Below are 20445 nucleotides of genomic sequence, written 5' to 3'. Positions count from 1 at the left end.
TGCAGTATGTGTGTAGTGTATGTGTAGTGTATAGATGTGTAGTGTGTGTGTAGAGTGTGTGTGTAGTGTGTGTGTAGAGTGTAGTGTAGTGTGTGTGTAGTGTGTGTAGTGTGCAGTGTGTGTGTAGTGTGTGTAGTGTGTGTAGTGTGTAGTGTAGGGTGTGCAGTGTGTAGTGTGTGTAGTGTGTGTAGTGTAGTGTGTGTAGTGTAGTGTAGTATGTGTGTAGTGTGTGTGTGGTGTGTGTGTGCTGTGTAGTGTGTGTGTAGTGTAGTGTGTGCAGTGTGTAGTGTGCGTAGTGTGTGTGTGTAGTGTGTGTGTAGTGTGTGTAGCGTGTGTAGTGTAGGGTGTGCAGTGTGTAGTGTGTGTGTAGTGTGTGTAGTGTAGTGTGTGTAGTGTAGTATGTGTGTAGTGTGTGTGTGTAGTGTGTAGCGTAGTGTGTAGTGTAGTGTGTGTAGTGTGTGTAGTGTGTAGTGTAGTGTGTACTGTGTAGTGTAGTGTGTGTAGTGTGTGTGTAGTGTGTGTAGTGTAGTGTGTGTAGTGTAGTATGTGTGTAGTGTGTGTGTGTAGTGTAGTGTATAGTGTAGTGTAGTGTGTAGTGTAGTGTAGTGTATAGTGTAGTGCATAGTGTAGTGTATAGTGTAGTGTATAGTGTATAGTGTAGTGTATAGTGTAGTGTGTAGTGTAGTGTATAGTGTAGTGTGTGTAGTGTAGTGTATAGTGTAGTGTATAGTGTAGTGTATAGTGTAGTGTGTAGTGTATAGTGTAGTGTATAGTGTAGTGTATAGTGTAGTGTGTAGTGTATAGTGTAGTGTATAGTGTGTAGTGTATAGTGTAGTGTATAGTGTATAGTGCAGTGTATAGTGTAGTGTGTAGTGTATAGTGTAGTGTATAGTGTAGTGTATAGTGTGTAGCGTAGTGTGTAGTGTATAGTTTAGTGTATAGTGTAGTGTATAGTGTAGTGTGTAGTGTAGTGTATAGTGTAGTGTGTAGTGTAGTGTATAGTGTAGTGTATAGTGTAGTGTATAGTAGTGTAATGTATAGTGTAGTGTATAGTGTAGTGTATAGTGTAGTGTATAGTGTAGTGTATAGTGTAGTGTATAGTGTAGTGTGTAGTGTACAGTGTAGTGTATAGTGTAGTATGTGTAGTGTATAGTGTAGTGTATAGTATAGTGTAGTGTGTAGTGTAGTGTGTAGTGTGTGTAGTGTAGTGTGTGTAGTGTAGTGTGTGTAGTGTGTGTAGTGTAGTGTGTGTAGTGTGTGTGTAGTGTAGTGTGTGTAGTGTGTGTGTGTAGTGTGTGTGTAGTGTAGTGTGTAGTGTGTGTGTAGTCTGTGTGTGTAGTGTAGTGTGTGTGTAGAGTGTGTGTGTGGTGTGTGTAGTGTGTGTGTGTGTAGTATGTGTAGTATGTGTGGAGTGTGTGGAGTGTGTGTAGTGTATAGTAGTGTAGTGTGTGTGTAGTGTGTGTGTACAGTGTGTGTAGTGTGTGTGTAGAGTGTGTAGTGTAGAGTGTGTGTAGTGTGTGTAGTGTGCAGTGTGTGTTTAGTGTGTGTGTGTAGTGTGTAGTGTAGTGTGTGTAGTGTAGTGTGTGTAGTGTGTGTGTAGTGTAGTGTGTAGAGTGTTGTAGTCTGTGTAGTGTAGTGTGTAGTGTAGTGTGTGTGTAGAGTGTGTGTGTAGTGTGTGTGTGGTGTGTGTAGTGTAGTGTGTGTAGTGTGTGGTGTGTGTAGTGTAGAGTGTGTGTAGTGTGTAGTGTATAGTGTAGTGTATAGTGTAGTGTATGTGTAGTGTATAGTGTGTGTGTGTAGTGTGTGTGCAGTGTGTGTGTAGTGTGTGTAGTGTGTGTGTAGTGTGTGTGTGTGTAGTGTGTGTGTAGTGTGTGTGTGTAGTATGTGTAGTATGTGTGGAGTGTGTGTAGTGTATAGTAGTGTAGTGTGTGTGTAGAGTGTGTGTGTAGTGTGTGTGTGTGCAGTGTGTGTAGTGTGTGTGTAGTGTGTGTGTAGAGTGTGTAGTGTGTGTGGTGTGTGTGTAGTGTATAGTGTAGTGTACGTGTAGTGTAGAGTGTGTGTAGTGTGTGTGTGGTGTGTGTAGTGCGGTGTGTGTGGTGTAGTGAGTGGGTGTAGTGTGTGTGTAGTGTGTGTGTGGTGTGTGTAGTGTATGTAGTGTGTGTAGTGTGTGTGTGTTGTGTGTGTAGTGTGTGTGCAGTGTGTGTAGTGTGTGTGGTGTGTGTGTAGTGTGTGTGTAGTGTGTGTGTGTAGAGTGTGTAGTGTGTGTGTAGAGTGTGTAGTGTGTGTGGTGTGTGTGTGTAGTGTAGTGTGTAGTGTATGTGTAGTGTAGAGTGTGTGTGTAGTGTGTGTAGTGTGCAGTGTGTGTGTAGTGTGTGTAGTGTGTAGTGTAGTGTAGTGTGTGTAGTGTGTGTAATGTGTAGTGTGGTGTGTGTAGTGTGTGTAGTGTGCAGTGTGTGTGTAGTGTGTGTAGTGTGTGTGGTGTGTGTGTAGTGTGTGTGTGTAGTGTGTGTGTAGTGTGTGTATAGTGTGTGTGTAGAGTGTGTAGTGTGTGTGTAGAGTGTGTAGTGTGTGTGGTGTGTGTGTAGTGTATAGTGTAGTGTGTAGTGTATGTGTAGTGTAGAGTGTGTGTAGTGTGTGTAGTGTGTGTGTAGTGTGTGTAGTGTGCAGTGTGTGTGTAGTGTGTGTGTGTGTAGTGTAGTATGTAGTGTAGTGTGTGTAGTGTGTAGTGTGTGTAGTGTGTAGTGTAGTGTGTGTAGTGTGTAGTGTGTGGTGTGTAGTGTGTGTAGTGTATAGTGTGTGTAGTGTGTGTGTAGTGTGTGTAGTGTGTGTAGTGTGTGTGTATTGTGTGTAGTGTGTGTGTAGTGTGTGTAGTGTGCAGTGTGTCTGTAGTGTGTGTGTGGTGTGTAGTGTGTGTGTGTAGAGTGTGTAGTGTGTGTGGTGTGTGCAGTGTGTAGTATGTGCAGTATGTGTGTAGTGTATGTGTAGTGTATAGATGTGTAGTGTGTGTGTAGAGTGTGTGTGTAGTGTGTGTGTAGAGTGTAGTGTAGTGTGTGTGTAGTGTGTGTAGTGTGCAGTGTGTGTGTAGTGTGTGTAGTGTGTGTAGTGTGTAGTGTAGGGTGTGCAGTGTGTAGTGTGTGTAGTGTGTGTAGTGTAGTGTGTGTAGTGTAGTGTAGTATGTGTGTAGTGTGTGTGTGGTGTGTGTGTGCTGTGTAGTGTGTGTGTAGTGTAGTGTGTGCAGTGTGTAGTGTGCGTAGTGTGTGTGTGTAGTGTGTGTGTAGTGTGTGTAGCGTGTGTAGTGTAGGGTGTGCAGTGTGTAGTGTGTGTGTAGTGTGTGTAGTGTAGTGTGTGTAGTGTAGTATGTGTGTAGTGTGTGTGTGTAGTGTGTAGCGTAGTGTGTAGTGTAGTGTGTGTAGTGTGTGTAGTGTGTAGTGTAGTGTGTACTGTGTAGTGTAGTGTGTGTAGTGTGTGTGTAGTGTGTGTAGTGTAGTGTGTGTAGTGTAGTATGTGTGTAGTGTGTGTGTGTAGTGTGTAGCGTAGTGTGTAGTGTGTAGCGTAGTGTGTAGTGTAGTGTGTAGTGTAGTGTGTAGTGTAGTGTGTGTAGTGTGTGTGTAGTATGAGTGCAGTACACGTGCAATACACGTGCACTGCACGTGTACTGCACGTGGAGTGCCTCGCCATATTTCACGAATAGCAAACGCACTGCCCAGAGAGGGAGGCCGTGTGTGTACGTGTGTGTACGTGTCTGTGTGTACGGGGTGTGTGTACAATGTGTGTGTGTGTACCGTGTGTGTGTGTACGTGTCTGTGTGTACGTGTGTACGTATGTGTGTCTGTGTGTGTACGTGTCTGTGTGTACGTGTGTGTGTGTACGTGTGTGTACGGTGTGTGTGTGTACAATGTGTGTGTGTGTACGGTGTGTGTGTGTACGTGTCTGTGTGTACGTGTGTGTGTGTACGTATGTGTGTCTATGTGTGTACGTGTCTGTGTCAGTCGAGCGGCAATATCTTTTCATCGGTTGCGTAACGCTGTGTGGAAACTACCTGGTCTGTCGCTCCGCACGAAGCTTCAGGTCTTCTCGGCCACGGTCATTCCCTCCCTTCTCTACGCTTGCGAAACGTGGACCCCCCTAGTGGAGCATCTTCGCCGGTTGGAAACATTTAGGCTGGCCTGCCTACGATCCATCCTGGGTTTAACCAGGCTGGATTGTGTGAGGAGCTCACAAGTTCTTGAAAGATCTGGGCAAAGTCCCATCAGTGAGCTCCTCCGGCAGGCAAGGCTGCGTTGGCTGGGTCATGTAGCCCGCATGCCCAGCCACCGCATGCCTAAACAGCTTTTGTTCGGCCGGATCGAGGGGGCTAAACGGGCGCGGCACGGGCTAGAGAAGAGATGGAGTGATGTGGTACAGGAGGACGTGGAGCTGAGTGGACTTGCCTATGACTGGTACCAGCGGTGTCAAGATCGGCCTCAGTGGAGGAGGCTCGTGAAGGACGCTACTGGGCAGTTGGAGGCAGTCGCCCTCCAACAACAACGGAGGGCGGAGGAGCGACGCTCACAACAACGAGCGGAGCGCCGGGTGGCTAGGGCACAGCAAGTTGGCACAGTAGGGGGCACAGGTGGTACATCAGCCAGTCATCTCGGTCATCTCGGTCAGTCGACCCGTGGCACCTGGGTCTGCCCCGTGACCTCCTGCCAGCGGGCGTTCGACACTTCACGTGGCCTCAGGGTGCACATGGCCTGGCACAAGCGTCGTGGTGACGTCACCGCCACTTAGTGGCGAATGGCGGTTGTTGTTGTTGTTGTGTCTGTGTGTACGTGTGTGTCTGTGTGTGTCTGTGTGTGTACGGTGTGTGTGTGCAATGTGTGTGTGTACGGTGTCTGTGTGTGTACGTGTGTGTGTGTGTTTGTGTGTGTGTACGTGTGTTTGTGTGTGTACGGGGTGTGTGTACAATGTGTGTGTGTGTACGTGTCTGTGTGTACGTGTGCACGTATGTGTCTGTGTGTGTACGTGTGTGTGTGTGTCTGTGTGTGTCTGTGTGTGTACGGTGTGTGTGTGCAATGTGTGTGTACGGTGTCTGTGTGTTTGTGTACCTGTGTGTGTGTTTGTGTGTGTGTACGTGTGTGTGTTTGTGTGTGTACGGGGCGTATGTACAATGTGTGTGTGTGTACGTGTCCGTGTGTCTGTGTGTGTACGTGTCTGTGTGTCTGTGTGTGTACGGTGTGTGTGTACAATGTGTGTGTGTACGGTGTGTGTGTGTGTGTACGTGTCTGTGTGTACGTGTGTGTGTGTACTTAGTGGGGAGCGATAGTGGAGCGGTTAGCGCGCTGCGCTATGAGCCCGGCGACACAAGTTCGATTCCCGCTCACGGCTAACACCAGTGACGATTATCTGAACCGGTCCCGGGCCTCCCCTAGGTCGACTCAGCCTCAAATGAGTACCTTGTGCGGTGCGTAAACATCGCCGCTAGGGAGACAAAGGCGGTCGGGCGTGGTGCTAGCCACCCACCCCCTCGTGTACCGTTCCGGCCTTCATAGGTGCTCGCTAACAGCACTTGCCCCTACAGTCTGTTAAGGCTATACGGGGGATCTTTGTCTGTGTGTACGTGTCTGTGTGTACGTGTCTGTGTGTACGTGTGCACGTGTGGGTGTGTACGGTGTGTGTGTACGTGTGTGTGTGTGTACGGTTTTTGTCTGTGTACCATCTTGTTGAGGAAGTACTGAAGGCGATCCAGAGCCAGAGACCAGGAAAGGCTCGGCGAAATGCTGAGGGAGGGTGGCATTTGTGCACAGACTGCCCTACATGACATCATAGCAACAGTCTGGACCACTGGACGGGTTCCGCAGGATTGGAAGGATGCCCTGGTGGTCCCCCTCTTTAAGAAGGGGGACCGCACAGACTGTAACAACTACAGGGGCATCTCACTCGTCAGTGTGCCGGGTCCTGGCAAGGATTATTCAACATCGCCTTGCTAGGCACGCTGAGGAGAGGCTTGCGGAGCCCCAATGCGGTTACAGGTGTAAAGGGGGAGCCGACACAAGATTGCAGGGGTCTCGTCCTTTATTCCTTTTCTTCCATCCACACCTGTCTCCAGCCGTCCCAATATCGTTCCCCCAAAGGCCCCCTCTTCCCGCCCGTTCTCTCCTTATATCTCCTCGATCACCCCTCCCACTAACCCACCTATTGGTGGGAATCCTTCCCCTGACACCCCTACACAGGAAAGGGCGGTCCTGCACAGATGCCATATTTTCTATCCGTCTGCAACAGCAGAGGTGTAGGGAATTCCAACAAGACCTACATCTCTGCTTGGGCTCTGGGTTGTTCTTCGTGCTTTCGGAGTCCCTGACCCTCTGCTCACGATCATTAAGATGGTGAGCGGGCCCGAGTAAAACCACGTGGCCGGGAGTCGGAGCCATTCCCTGTACACCTTGGGGTGCGACAGGGATGTCCTCTGGCTCCCACATTATTTAACATAATTTTTGACCACGTAGTTTGTGAAGCCTTCAACAGCTGTACCGGAGGAATTTCCATCTGGTACAGATACAATGGGAGGCTGATCGATGCCCGAGTGCGGTCAAGGGATGGCTCCCTATTGGTCAACCACGTTATGTATGCCGATGATTTTGTAAAATAGCTGCTCATTCAGAGGAGGAGTTGGAGGTGCTGCTGCTGAGACTGGAGCGTGCCACTAAGAGGTGGGGCCTTACCATCAGCCCCACCAAAACTAAGCACCTGCCTGGGTATTTTGTATCATCGGACACTCCACCCCCACAACTCCCAATCGGTGATGGGGCAGTAGTGGAGAAAGTGGAGAGTTTCCAATACCTGGGCAGTGTGCTTATGACCGGCTCCAGTTTAACAGCAGAGGTCTCACTTCGAATCAGTCGAGCGGCAAAATATTTTCATCGGTTGCGTAATGCTGTGTGGAAGCTACCTGGTCTGTCGCTCCGCACGAAGCTTCAGGTCTTCTCGGCCACAGTCAATCCCTCCCATCTCTACGCTTGCGAATCGTGGACCCCCCTAATGGAGCATCTTCGCCGGTTGGAAACATTTAGGCTGGCCTGCCTACGATCCATCCTGGGGTTAACCAGGCTGGATTGTGCGAGGAGCTCACAAATCCTTGAAAGATCTGGACAAAGTCCCATCAGTGAGCTCCTCCGGCAGGCAAGGCTGCGTTGGCTGGGTCATGTAGCCCGCATGCCCAGCCACCGCATGCCGAAACAGCTTTTGTTCGGCTGGATCGAGGGGGATTAACGGGCGCAGCACGGACTAGAGAAGAGATGGAGTGATGTGGTACAGGAGGACGTGGAGCTGAGTGGACTTGCCGATAACTGGTACCAGCGGTGTCAAGATCGGCCTCTGTGGAGGAGGCTCGTGAAGGACGCTCCTGGGCAGTTGGAGGCAGTCGCCCTCCAACAACAACGGAGGGCGGAGGAGCGACGCTCACAACAACGAGCGGAGCGCCGGGTGGCTAAAGCACAACAACTAGCACAGTAGGGGGCACAGGTGGTGCATCAGCCAGTCATCTCGGTCATCTCAATCAGTCGACCCGTGGCACCTGGGTCTGCCCCGTGACCTCCTGCCAGCGGGCGTTCGACACTTCACGTGGTAGCCTCAAGGTGCACATGGCCTGGCACAAGCGTCGTGCTGACGTCACCGCCACTTAGTGGCGAATGGCGGTTATTGTTGTTGTCTGTGTACGTGTGTGTACGGTGTGTGTGTATATGTGTCTGTGTGTGTCAGTGTGTGTGTGTGTCTGTGTGTGTGTGTCTGTGTGTGTCTGTGTGTGTGTGTCTGTGTGTGTGTCTGTGTGTGTCTGTGTATCTGTGTGTGTCACTGCGTTTGTCACTGTGTGTGTCTGTGTGTGTCACTGTGCATGTGTCTGTGTGTGTCAGTGTGTGTGTGTCAGTGTGTGTGTTTGTGTGGGGAGGGAGCGGTGGTGTAGCGGTGAGCGCTACGCTGCGCTATGAATCCGGTGACCCGAGTCCGATTCTCGCTCAAGGCCAACAGCGGTGACGATCATCTGAACCGGTCCTGGGCCTCCCCCCGTGTACCACAGTGGAGGCCTTCATAGGTGCTGCTCGCTAACGGCACTTGCCCCAACAGTCTGCCGAGGCTATATGGGGGCATTTATCTTTGTGTGCGCGTTGGCGGGGTCGTGGAGCCCGCGTGCCAAGCCACCGCATGGCCAAGCAGCTTCTGTTGGGCTGGTGTAGAGATGGACTGGTGGGTGGGTGGGTGGATGGGTGGGTGAGTGATTGAGTGGGTGAGTGAGTGGATGGGTGAGTGAGTGGGTGAGTGGGTGAGTGAGTGGATGGGTGGGTGAGTGGGTGAGTGGGTGGGTGAGTGAGTGGGTGAGTGAGTGGATGGGTGAGTGAGTGGGTGAGTGAGTGGATGAGTGGGTGAGTGGGTGAGTGAGTGAGTGGGTGAGTGAGTGAGTGGGTGGGTGGATGGGTGAGTGGATGTATGGGTGGGTGAGTGGGTGGGTGGGTGAGTGGGTGGGTGAGTGAGTGGATGGGTGGGTAAGTGGGTGGGTGAGTCGGTGGATGGTTTGGATGGTGAGTGGGTGGATGCGTAAGTGGGTGAGTGGGTGAGTTAGTGGGTTGGTGGACGGGTGGGTAGTGGATGTATATGTGGGTGAGTGGGTGGGTGAGTGGGTGAGTGAGTGAGTGGATGGGTGGGTGAGTGAGTGGGTGGGTGAGTGAGTGGGTGAATGAGTGGGTGGGTGGCTGAGTGAGTGAGTGGGTGGGTGGATGAGTGGGTGAGTGGGTGAGTGAGTGGGTGGGTGAGTGACTTAGTGAGTGGCAGGGCTATCGAAGAGATTGACTGGTGGGTGAGTGAGTGGGTGAGTGGGTGCGTAGGTGAGTGGGTGCGTGGGTGAGTGGGTGAGTGGGTGTTTGAGTGGATGGGTGGGTTGGAGGCGCTGCTGCTGAACCTGGAGTGGTATTTTGTGCCATCAAACACTCTACCCCCTCAGCTCCCCATTTATGGTGCGCTCGTTGTGGAGTGGAGAGTTTTCCGTACCTGGGAAGTGTGCTCATGACCGGCATTTTATTTTCATCGGCTGGGTGACGCTGAATGGAAGCTACCTGGTCTGTCGCTTCGCACGAAGCTTCGGGTATTCTCGGCCACAGTCATTCCCTCCCTTCTCTACGCTTGCGAAACGTGGACCCCCCTAATGGAACATCTGCGCCGGTTAGAAACATTCAGGTTGGCATGCCTACGATCCGTCATGGGTTTAACCAGGCTGGATTGTGTGGGGAGCTCACAAATCCTTGAAAGATCTGGACAAAGTCCCATCAGTGAGCTCCTCCGGCAGGCAAGGCTGCGTTGGCTGGGTCATGTAGCCCGCATGCCCAGCCACCGCATGCCTAAACAGCTTTTGTTCGGCCGAATCGAGGGGGCTAAACGGGCGCAGCAGGGGCTACAGAAGAGATGGAGAGATGTGGTACAGGAGGACGTGGAGCTGAGTGGACTTGCCAATGACACTTCACGTGGCCTCAAGGTGCACATAGCCTGGCACATGCATCGTGGTGACGTCACCATGTAAGAGATGGACTGGTGGGTGGGTGGGTGAGTGAGTGAGTGGGTGGGTGAGTGAGTAAGTGGGTGGGTGGGTGAGTGAGTGAGTGGGTGGATGGATGGGTGGGTGAGTGAGTGAGTGGGTGAGTGGATGGGTGGGTGGGTGAGTGGGTGGGTGAGTGGGTGGGTGAGTGGGTGAGTAAGTGGGTGGGTGGGTGAGTGAGTGGGTGGGTGGGTGGGTGGATGGGTGAGTGAGTGGGTGGGTGGGTGGGTGAGTGAGTGGGTGGGTGAGTGGGTAGGTGGGTGAGTGGGTGGGTGAGTAAGTGCGTGGGTGAGTGAGTGGGTGGGTGAGTGGATGGGTGAGTAAGTGGGTGGGTGGGTGAGTGGGTGGGTGGGTGAGTGGGTGGGTGAGTCGGTGAGTGAGTGGGTGAGTAGGTTCGTGGGTGAGTGAGTGGGTGGATGAGTGGGTGGGTGAGTGGGTGGGTGAATGGGTGAGTGAGTGTGTGAGTGGGTGTGAGTGGGTGAGTGAGTGAGTGGGTGGGTGGGTGAGTGAGTGGGTGGGTGGGTGGATGGGTGAGTGAGTGGGTGGGTGGGTGAGTGAGTGAGTGAGTAAGTGGGTGGGTGGGTGGGTGGGTGAGTGAGTGAGTGAGTGGGTGGATGGATGGGTGGGTGAGTGAGTGAGTGGGTGAGTGGATGGGTGGGTGAGTGGGTGGGTGAGTGGGTGAGTAAGTGGGTGGGTGGGTGGGTGGGTGGGTGAGTGAGTGAGTGAGTGGGTGGGTGGGTGGGTGGATGGGTGAGTGAGTGGGTGGGTGGGTGAGTGAGTGGGTGGGTGAGTAAGTGCGTGGGTGAGTGAGTGGGTGGGTGAGTGGATGGGTGAGTAAGTGGGTGGGTGGGTGAGTGGGTGGGTGGGTGAGTGGGTGGGTGAGTCGTGAGTGAGTGGGTGAGTAGGTTCGTGGGTGAGTGAGTGGGTGGATGAGTGGGTGGGTGAGTGGGTGGGTGAATGGGTGAGTGTGTGAGTGGGTGTGAGTGGGTGAGTGAGTGGGTGGGTGGGTGAGTGAGTGAGTGAGTGGGTGAGTGAGTGGGTGGGTGAGTGGGTGGGTGAGTGGGTGGGTGAGTGGGTGTGTGAGTGGGTGGGTGAGTGGGTGGGTGGGTGGGTGAGTGAGTGAGTGAGTGGGTGGGTGGGTGGGTGAGTGAGTGGGTGGGTGAGTGAGTAGGTGCGTGGGTGGGTGAGTAGGTGCGTGGGTGGGTGAGTAGGTGCGTGGGTGAGTGAGTGGGTGGGTGAGTAAGTGGGTTAGTGAGTGGGTGAGTGAGTAAGTTCGTGGGTGAGTGAGTGGGTGGGTGAGTGGGTGGGTGAGTGAGTTAGTGGGTGGGTGAGTGAGTAGGTGCGTGGGTGAGTCGTTGGGTGGGTGAGTGAGTGGGTGGGTGAGTGAGTGGGTGGGTGAGTGGGTGGGTGAGTAAGTTCGTGGGTGAGTGGGTGGGTGGGTGAGTGAGTGGTTGGGTGAGTGAGTGGCACGGGCTGGAGAAAAGATGGACTGGTGGGTGGGTGAGTGAATGGGTGGGTGGGTGGATGGGTGGATGAGTGGGTGGGTGGCAGGGCTAGAGAAGAGATAGATGGGTGGTACAGTGTATATTATATATTACATATACAGTGTATAATATTTTACTGTATATAGTTCAAATGTCTCCTGTCCAGAGTCGATGCCTCTTGGTGATGACGCCGTTTCGGTGCCCCTCTCCCTGTGGTGCAGACCCCACCTCCCCCCACCCTAAGCCCCGCCCCTCCGCTTCGGGGCCCGCCCCTTCTCATCCTAGCCACGCCCCCTCTACTTCAGGACACGCCCCATCTACACCAAGCCCCGCCCTTTCCGTGCCGAGCCCCGCCCCGCCCGTAACAAGCCACACCCCCTCCGCACAAAGCTCCGCCCACCCCACAGCAAGCCCCGCCCCTCTTACAGCAGGCCACGCCTACTTCAACGCAAGCCCCGCCCCCACGACCCTGGCCCCGCCCACCCAGCTGGTGCTGGGAGCGGTGGGCTCCACGGTGGAGCTGCCGTGCCACAACGCGGAGGCCGTGTGGGTCGAGCCGCGGAGGGGGCGGGGCCACCGGGGGGTGGGCGGGGCCTCTGGCCGAGGGGGCGTGGCCTCTGGAGGAGGGGGCGGGGCGTCGAGCTCCGAGGCGCCGCCCGATCGCCGCGGTGCATTCTGGTCGTGGATCAGTCGCGACGGGAGGTACAGAGGGCAGGTGAGAGGGGGGGAGGGAGAGGGGGGGGAGAGAGGGGGGCAGGTGAGAGGTGGGGGGCAGGTGAGAGGGGGGGAGAGGGGGCAGGTGAGAGGGGGGGGCAGGTGAGAGGGGGGAGGGAGAGAGGGGGCAGTTGAGAGGGGAGGGAGAGGGGGCCAGGTGAGAGGGGGGCAGGTGAGAGGGAGGGGGGAGGCACAGAGGAGAGGTCAGAGGGGGGAGAATGTGCCCCGCCCCACGTGTGCCCCCCCACGTGTTTCCCCTCCCCACGTGTTGCCCCTCCCCACGTGGTGCCCCCCCCCCCCCCCCCCCAGGTGATAGTTGACGTGTACCCTCGCGGCTCGGCCCGCCGCTACGTGTCCCCGCTGAGGCCGCGCGCCGCCATGCGGCACGGCGCCTTCCTCCTGGGCGACTTCTCCCTCCGCCTGGGGCCGCTGCGGCCGGGCGATGCCGGCGCCTTCACCTGCCGCCTGCACGAGGCCGGCTCTGGGCGGCGGGACTTCACCCGCACCCTGCGCCTGGAGACCGTCCGGGGTGCGTGGTGGGGGGGGGGGGATGGCTGAGTCGACCTAGGGGAGGCCCAGGACCGGTTCTGCTAAAGCTTACCCCGAGCTCTCAATACTCTGATAGTGCGCTGTCTTTGAGTTGTGCGCCTTTTGGCGTCATCTGGTCCAACACCAGGGTGAGACTAGGCTCTAAGAAAAGCTGTCTTGGGTGTGGACCAATCAACTTCAAGGACAGTGCATATCATTATCATCATCAGAGTTGTTTCTTTTTGTTTGCATTTTGACCGCAAGTGTTGTGGTTAATGCAAACATGATCCCTTGTAAAAAGGTGTCAGTTTTGTTGCCAGATAAAAGGGTAAAAAACCTAGTACTATTACTTACGTGTTGATTCACTCTCTGACGCACCGTTTAGTTGCTGGTCACGAATTGGCACGCTTTGCGGTCGCGGCAAAACCAATTGCCGATTGGCTGCGCCGGGTGGTGACGGAGTTTAGCGACGCGACATTCGTATATTGACGCGACGCTACCAGAGGTCGCAACCGGGTACCCAATACCCGTACCCTACCCGATACCCGGCTACCCGTAGCCAGCCGGGTACGGGTAGCCGGGTACCCGTTTGCGACCCTGGTGCGGCCAGGTACGGGTAAGGAATCAAAACCCGTTTGTGACCTCTGGACGCTACCCACGGAACCTCCGTTGAGCGACGGAGTTGCTTTCGTTAAGCAACGGAGTTGCCTCCGTTAAGCGACGGAGTTGCCTCCGTTAAGCGACGGAGTTGCCTCCGTTACGCAACGGAGTTGCCTCCGTTTCGCAACGGAGTTGCCTCCGCCATCAATAACTAACCCGGCAATCGGCTTGGTGAGTCGCCTCTCGGAATCGGCGAGTGCCCCATGACTCTTCGTCTCAACGACAGGTGGGGAGAGCCAATATGGGCGCTGTCATCAGCGCGCGTACGTCCCGCGACTCTTGACTCCGATGAGAAGTTCTGTTTACACGCCAAGACATTACTAATTGGCTGTGTCGTGTGGTGGCGGGGTTTAACGAGGATGCTTGTCACCAGAGCACCTTGGGCCGAAGGTCAATGATTGGCTTGATAGTTGCATCATCGGACCTAAGCCCGTAAGTTCTGGACACTCGGGTGAAGAGGACAAAGTTGTCAACTACCTGGTGGTAAGCTGGATCCGACGCTTGGGGCACCGACCAGGTAGACGTGGAAGGGCCAAATGAATAGTGCCCGGTTTTCTGGGAACGTCTGTCGGAAGACCAAGTGTAGTAAGATTTCAACCTCCACCTTCAGGGGAGGTCGTGGACATTGAGTCCGAGCGGACGATGTTCAGCACCTCGATTGTGGATGCAGCTGCGAGTAGCTGTGGCCTGAAGGTAGTTGGTACCTGTCATGGCGGCAACCACTGGTGGATTCTAGATTTGAAGCTTTCGTGACTGCAAGGATTCATACTCTTAGTCATGTAGGTGAAAAATGAAATTAAAATAAATAAAATTAAAATTAATACAAATAAAAAAAAATAATGTTTTATTTTTTTTTATTTCATTTTTTACCTACGTGACTACCGAAAAAACTAAGAGTATGAACCACTGGTGGACACCGTCGGTGAGCGAAGCTGTCAAGTTGAAGGAGGCTTTCCGAGCTGTGCTCCCGACTCGATCGAGAGGTACCGGCTTGGCGAGAGGGCGGCAAGTGAAGTCCCCGGGTGGCGAGTGGGAGGAGTGTGGAGAGGCCATTGAGAGGCAACTTCGGGGCGGCCTCAAAGATGCTCCGGCAAACCCTCCGACGGGACGTGGCCCAGGCTGTCCGTCCTCCGCAAGGGTGGCGGCGTAACATCGACCTCGACTCAGGAGATGGTCGCGAGGTGGAAGGGAACACTTTGAGGAGCTCCTCAACACGGTGGACGTGCCCTGGTCTCAGGAGGCAGCCCTGAAAACAGCTGCGGGGGGGGGGGGTCCATCACGGCCGCTGAAGGCGTCGCTACGGTCGACGGCCTTCGTAGCGGCAAGGCTGCCGGGGTGGACGAGATTCGCCGAGAGTTGCTGAAAGCGCCGGGCAGTGTCCGAGTGTCGCGGTTAACGTGCCTCTTCAATGTTGCACGGAAGGCGGGTGCAGTACAGAGGTCGCTGGCCAGGTACGGGTAACCGTTTGCGACATTGGTGCGGCCGGGTACGGGTACGGGTAGGCCGTGAGTCACTGGTGAGTAACCGTTTGTCACTCATTTCGGGTAGGGTACGGGTACGAGTAGGGAACGGGTACCCGTACCCGGCCGGGTATGGGTACGGGTACCCATTTGCGACCCTGGCGCGGCCGGGTACGGGTAAGGAATCAAAACCCGTTTGCGACCTCTGGTGCAGTACCTCTGGATTGACAAACTGGGGTCGTGGTTTCCATTTTCAAAAAAAGGGGGGAACAGAGGGCGTGCTCCAACTACAGAGGGACCACAGTCCTCAGCCTCGCAGGTGAAGAGTGCTGGAGGGGAGGAGGCTGCTTTGCCCGGTGGGCGAGCCTCAGAGTCAGAAGGAACGCGGATTCCGTCATGGTCGTGGCACAATGGACCGGCTCTTTTCCGTCCCACAGATATTTGCGGGGTCACGGGAGAACGCTTCTCCTGTCCACATCTGCTGTGTAGACTAGTAGAAGGCACGCGGCCATGCTCCCCGCAATGTTTTGCGGGAGTACGATGCACCAGTGCCACGTCTGGTCCCTCTCTTCCCGGAGTGAGAGCTGTGTGCGTATTCTTGGTGTTCGATTAAAGTCGTTCACCGCGGGTGTTGAGCTCCGCCAAGGGCGCGTCTCGTCTACACTCCTGTTTGTGATTGTCATGGACAGGATATCAAGGCGCAGCCGAGGTACGGAGAGTATCCGGTACGGGGGCATGGAGGTGGGGTCGCTGCTTTTTGCAGATGACGACGTCATCTTTGCCTCGTCGGTCCGTGATCTCCAGCGTCCACTCGAACGGTTTGATGCCAAGCGTGAAGCGGCTGGGATGAAGATCAGCACCTCCAAATCTGAGGTCGTGGTTCTCTCCGGGTGAGGGGGTGACCAGCTGCCCTCAGCGGAGGAGGAGTCGGGGTCTCTCTCGCGAGTGACGATACGTGGGAGCGGGAGATCGGCCGGCCCGTGGTAGTCATGTGGGAGCTGAGTTCTCGAACAAAGCTCGCCGCTCACAGGTCGATGATCTACGTATCCCACCCTCACCGATGGTCATTGGCTTTGGGTAATGACCGAAAGGATGAGATTGTGGGTACAAGGGTCCGAACGGAGGTCTCTCCGCAGGGTTGCCGGGCTCACCACTCTCCATGACCGAGTGAGGAGCCGCTGCTGCTGCTGCTCCTCCGGATCGGAGGTGGTTCGGGTACTTGGTCAGGATGCCCCCCCAATAGACCCCCCCTGGATCCCGACTGGGTTCCTCCCACTGGGACTAGACCGCGGGACTGGACCAGGACGCGCTGGTGGGACGACGACGCTCAGCTAGCCTGGGAACTCCCCAGGAAGAGCTACAGTCTGTGTAGTGTAGTGTATAGTGTAGTAGTGTATAGTGTATTGTATGGTAGTCTATAGTGTTTTAGTGTGTAGTGTAGTGTATAGTAGTGTATAGTGTAGCAGTGCAACAACAACCACCACAGTACCACCACCACAACTTCAACCACAACCACCACCACAACTACAACTTCAACCACAACCACAACTACAACCACAACTTCAACCACCACAACAACCACCACAACAACCACCACAACCACCACAACCACCACAGATTCGACAACCGCTGCCACCACAATCACACGCACCACACCCAGCCACCTCACGCCCTGACCCCGCCCTCTGACCCCGCCCTCTGACCCCACCATCTGACCCTGCCCTCTGACCCCGCCCTCTGATCCCGCCCTCTGACCCCGCCCTCTGACCCCACCCTCTGACCCCGCCCCCAGTGGTGCCGAGCCACCGGGGCCCCTTCTCCGCGCGCTCGCCCCTCTCCCTCTCGTGCGCCCTCTCCCATTGGCCGCAGCCGCTCCGCGTCACGTGGTCCCTGCGGGGGTTGCCCCTGGCGACGGGGCCGCAGCCGCGCCGGCGCCGTCGCCTGGGCGACGGGGGGCGGAGCGTCGCCATCCGCCGCCTGCGATTGGACGACGCCGGCGCGTGGGCGTGTCACGTGACCGCGCCGGGCGGGGCAACGGCCACGGCGACCTTCGACCTCCGTTTCCGCGGTGAATGCGCACGCGCACACGCACGTGCACGCTGCTGCTGCTGCAGTTGTTGTTCAAGTTGTGGTTGTTGTTGTTGAAGTTGTGGTTGTTGTGGTTGTTGAAGTTGTGGTGGTTGTTGTGGTGGTTGTTGAAGTTGTTGCTGATGCGGTTGTTGAAGTTGTGGTGGTTGTGGTTGTTGCTGTTGTGGTTGTTGTGGTGATTGTGGGGAGTGGTGGTGTAGCGGTTAGCGCTGGTTGTTGTGGTTGTTGCTGTGGTTGTTGTGGTGATTGTGGGGAGCGGTGGTGTAGCGCTTAGCGCTGGTTGTTGTGGTGGTTGTTGTTGTGGGGAGCGGTGGTGTAGCGCTTAGCGCTGCGCTAAAAACCTGGCGAGCCAGGAGTTCGATTCCCGCTCGCGGCCACCGACACCCAAGTGACGACTACCTGAACCGGTCCTGGGCCTCCCCTAGATCGACTCAACCTCAAACGAGTTACCTGGTGGGGCGGTGTGGAGTAAAACGTCACCACGGCAAGGGGGGGGGGGGGCCTCCGCGGGTGCCGCTACTCGCTAACACCCCACCCCCCCTCACCCCCCCCCACCCCCCCTCACCCCCCCACCCCACCCCACCCCCACCCCAGACGACGTCGCTTCGCCGGCCAAAGGCGTCACCACGGGGCGGCTGCCGGCGACGCCGGCTCCTGGCGGCTGCCGACCCGACGCGGCGCCGGACTGGCCGGCGCCGCCGCTGCTGCTGCTGGCGCCGGGTTTGCTGATGGTCGGCATGGCGACCGGGGCCGGGCTGGCGCTGCTCGTCGTCGTCGCCTGCAGGAGGTCGCGGGCCCGGAACGACGGGACAAGGGCTTGAACGGCGGCGGTGGACTACGGCGGTGTTGGGTGTCGGCCAAATAGATTGTGGTGATGGTGGTGGTGATAGGGGTGGTGGTGATGGTGGTGATAGGGGTGGTGGTGATGATGGCGGTGATGGCGGTGATGGTGGTGATGGCGGTGATGGTGGTGATGGTGGTGATGGTGGTGATGGTGGTGGTGATGGTGGTGATTGCAAAACAACCCCCTACCTCCTTGCTGGTGCCTGACAGTAACACTGTGGTGGGCAGTGCCGTGGGGGGAGGGACAATTTCGATTGGCCATTCCCCTCATGGCGTTTGTAGCCACCACAGCAGCCAAAGGGGGCTCTGGACGGGTGCGAGGGGCTGGAAACCCCTCCACCTCCAACCTAACCACCACTCAACTACGTGGGAAAATATATCCAACTAAGCTTGTGCCGGAGGCCCCGGGGGGACAGGCGTCTATGACGTCTCCTGGCCAAACCCCAGAAGACTGATCCCATACCCTCGGGGTTCCTCCAGAAACGGCAAAAAGCCACTGCGGGTGGCCACGTGGAATGTTAGAACGCTCATTGTGGAGGAGAGGCTGCCACTCCTCAGTCGGGAGCTGGATTGGTACCGCCTGGATCTGTGTTGTATTCAGGAGATCCGGTGGACCGGCTCTGGCTCCTGCCGCCATGAGGGGTGGACAGTCCTCTACTCAGAGTAGGAGACTGCTAAACAACAGGGAGTGGCTCTTCTTTTGAACAAAATAATGAAGGGGGTATGGGAGTGTGGTGGTCGGGTGTGGGAAGCTGTAAGCCCCAGGCTACTTTGGGCTCGCCTCGGTCATCCAAAAGCGAGGAATGGTGGTGGTGGTTGCTTATGCCCCCACCGAAGATGAACATCAGTGGAGGGATGCAGGCAAGGCGATGAGTCAAGATGCCTTTTAGGACCTCATGTCACAGGTGCCGGCTAAAGTGTCCCCTCGGGATAGCCATCCTGTTGGGTGACTTCAATGCCCGAGTGGGTCATGACACAGACACCTGGGCTGCAGTGATTGGAAGGCATGGGCCAGATCAGCTCAATAACGGTAGGAGGCTGCTAGACTTCTGTGCAGCCCATGGGCTTGTAATTACCAACGCGCTGTTCCGGCATCAGCGCATCCACACATCATGGATTCATTCCGGGTCCAAGCAAGAACATCTGCTGGACTACATAGTGACGGAGCAGCGGATGCGGGCCCATGTCCTTGACACCAGGACCTACCGTGGAGCTGATCTGCCCACTGACCATCGGCTTGTCATCTGTAAGATGCGCCTGCCATTCTTCCACTCCGGTGGTGGGTGTACACCCAGGACTCCATTCAAACCCATAGTGGCCTGGTCTCAGCTACCTGAGTATAGCTGCAAGCAAGAATTTCAAAATCGCTTGCAGCTGGGGTTGGCATCGTCCCTCCTTCTAATGCTGAAAAGAAATGGGCGAGGTTCAGGACTGTGGCTCACGCAGCTGCAAAGGCTGCATTGGGTACGCGGTCCAGAACTCCCCAGAGACCCTGGCTGAAGGAGGAGGTGTTCCGGCTGGTTGAGAGAAAATGACAGGCCCACCACTCCAGTCATCTACGACATCCATCAGAGATTGAGAAGCCTTAACGCAGCCTTCGCTAGGAAATTCGGAGAGGCGTGCGGCGCTGCAAGGATGAGTGGTGAGCATGGCTTGCTGATGAGATGGAATCTGCCTCAGCAGCCCGCGATCACAAATCACTCTTCGATTCCATCAAAAACGTTAACTTGCAGCACATCACCCATCGTCATCCTTCAGGGAAAGAACGGTGATCCGATCTCGGACCCCCAGGAACAGCTCTGCAGGTTTGCGGAGTATTTTTGTGAGGTCTTGGGGGGGGGGGGGGGGGGGTGGGGAGGGGAATTCCCTCAGCCCAGACATCGTGATGGGGCAAGGTTGGGATGACCCCGCTAGGGCCGCCGTGCCTCAAATATTGGCAGAAGCAGCCACCGCTTGTGAGTGGCTGGCTGGGGCGCCATCTGTAGAGGAAGTGTGAGGGGCGATCCGAAGTCTGAGACCAGGAAAAGCACCGGGCAGAGACGATTTCCCAGGCGAAATGCTGAGGGAGAGTGGCATCTGTGTGTGGGGGTGGTGGTGGTGGTGATCATGGTAGTGGTGGGGGTGGTGGTGGGCATGGTGGGGGTAGTAATGATTGTAGGTGTGGTGGTTGTGATGATGGTGGTGGTTGGCGTGGTAATGAGGGTGGTGGGCGTGGTGTTGGTGGTGGTTGTGATGATGGTGGTAGTTGTGATGGTGGTGGTTGGGGTGGTATTGGTGGTTGTGATGATGGTGGTGGTTGTGATGATGGTGGTGTTGGTGGTGATCAGATCGCAGCGCGAGCCGCTTTGTGTTGTTGCACCCCTCCACCACTTTGCGGAATGAAGAGAGTCGGCCCACGTGGACAAGTCGTGGCTGCCGCCACCACCACCACCAGCGTTTAATGTCACGGCTCGTTTGAGACACCACCACCAACATTGTGGACGTGACATCACCACCACCAACACCACGTGGCCGTGACATCACCACCACCACCACGTGGAAGTGACATCACCACCACCACGTGGAAGTGACGTCACCACCACGTGGAAGTGACATCACCACCACCAACACCACGTGGACGTGACATCACCACCACGTGAAAGTGACATCACCACCACCAACACCACGTGGACGCGACATCACCACCACGTGGAAGTGACATCACCACCACCAACACCACGTGGACGTGACATCACCACCACGTGGACGTGACATCACCACCACGTGAAAGTGACGTCACCACCACCACGTGGAAGTGACATCACCACCACCAACACCACGTGGACGTGACATCACCACCACGTGGACGTGACATCACCACCACCACGTGAAAGTGACGTCACCACCACGTGGAAGTGACATCACCACCAACACCACGTGGACGTGACATCACCACCACGTGAAAGTGACATCACCACCACCAACATTGTGGATGTGACATCACCACCACGTGAAAGTGACATCACCACCACCACGTGGAAGTGACATCACCACCACCAACACCACGTGGACGTGACATCACCACCACGTGAAAGTGACATCACCACCACCAACATTGTGGATGTGACAT

Source organism: Lampetra planeri, chromosome 73 (assembly GCF_965212315.1).
Source record: "Lampetra planeri chromosome 73, kcLamPlan1.2.h2, whole genome shotgun sequence".
Classification (NCBI taxonomy): domain Eukaryota; kingdom Metazoa; phylum Chordata; class Hyperoartia; order Petromyzontiformes; family Petromyzontidae; genus Lampetra; species Lampetra planeri.
The sequence above is the reverse complement of the archived record's forward strand: the minus strand, read 5'-3'. Positions refer to the sequence as shown.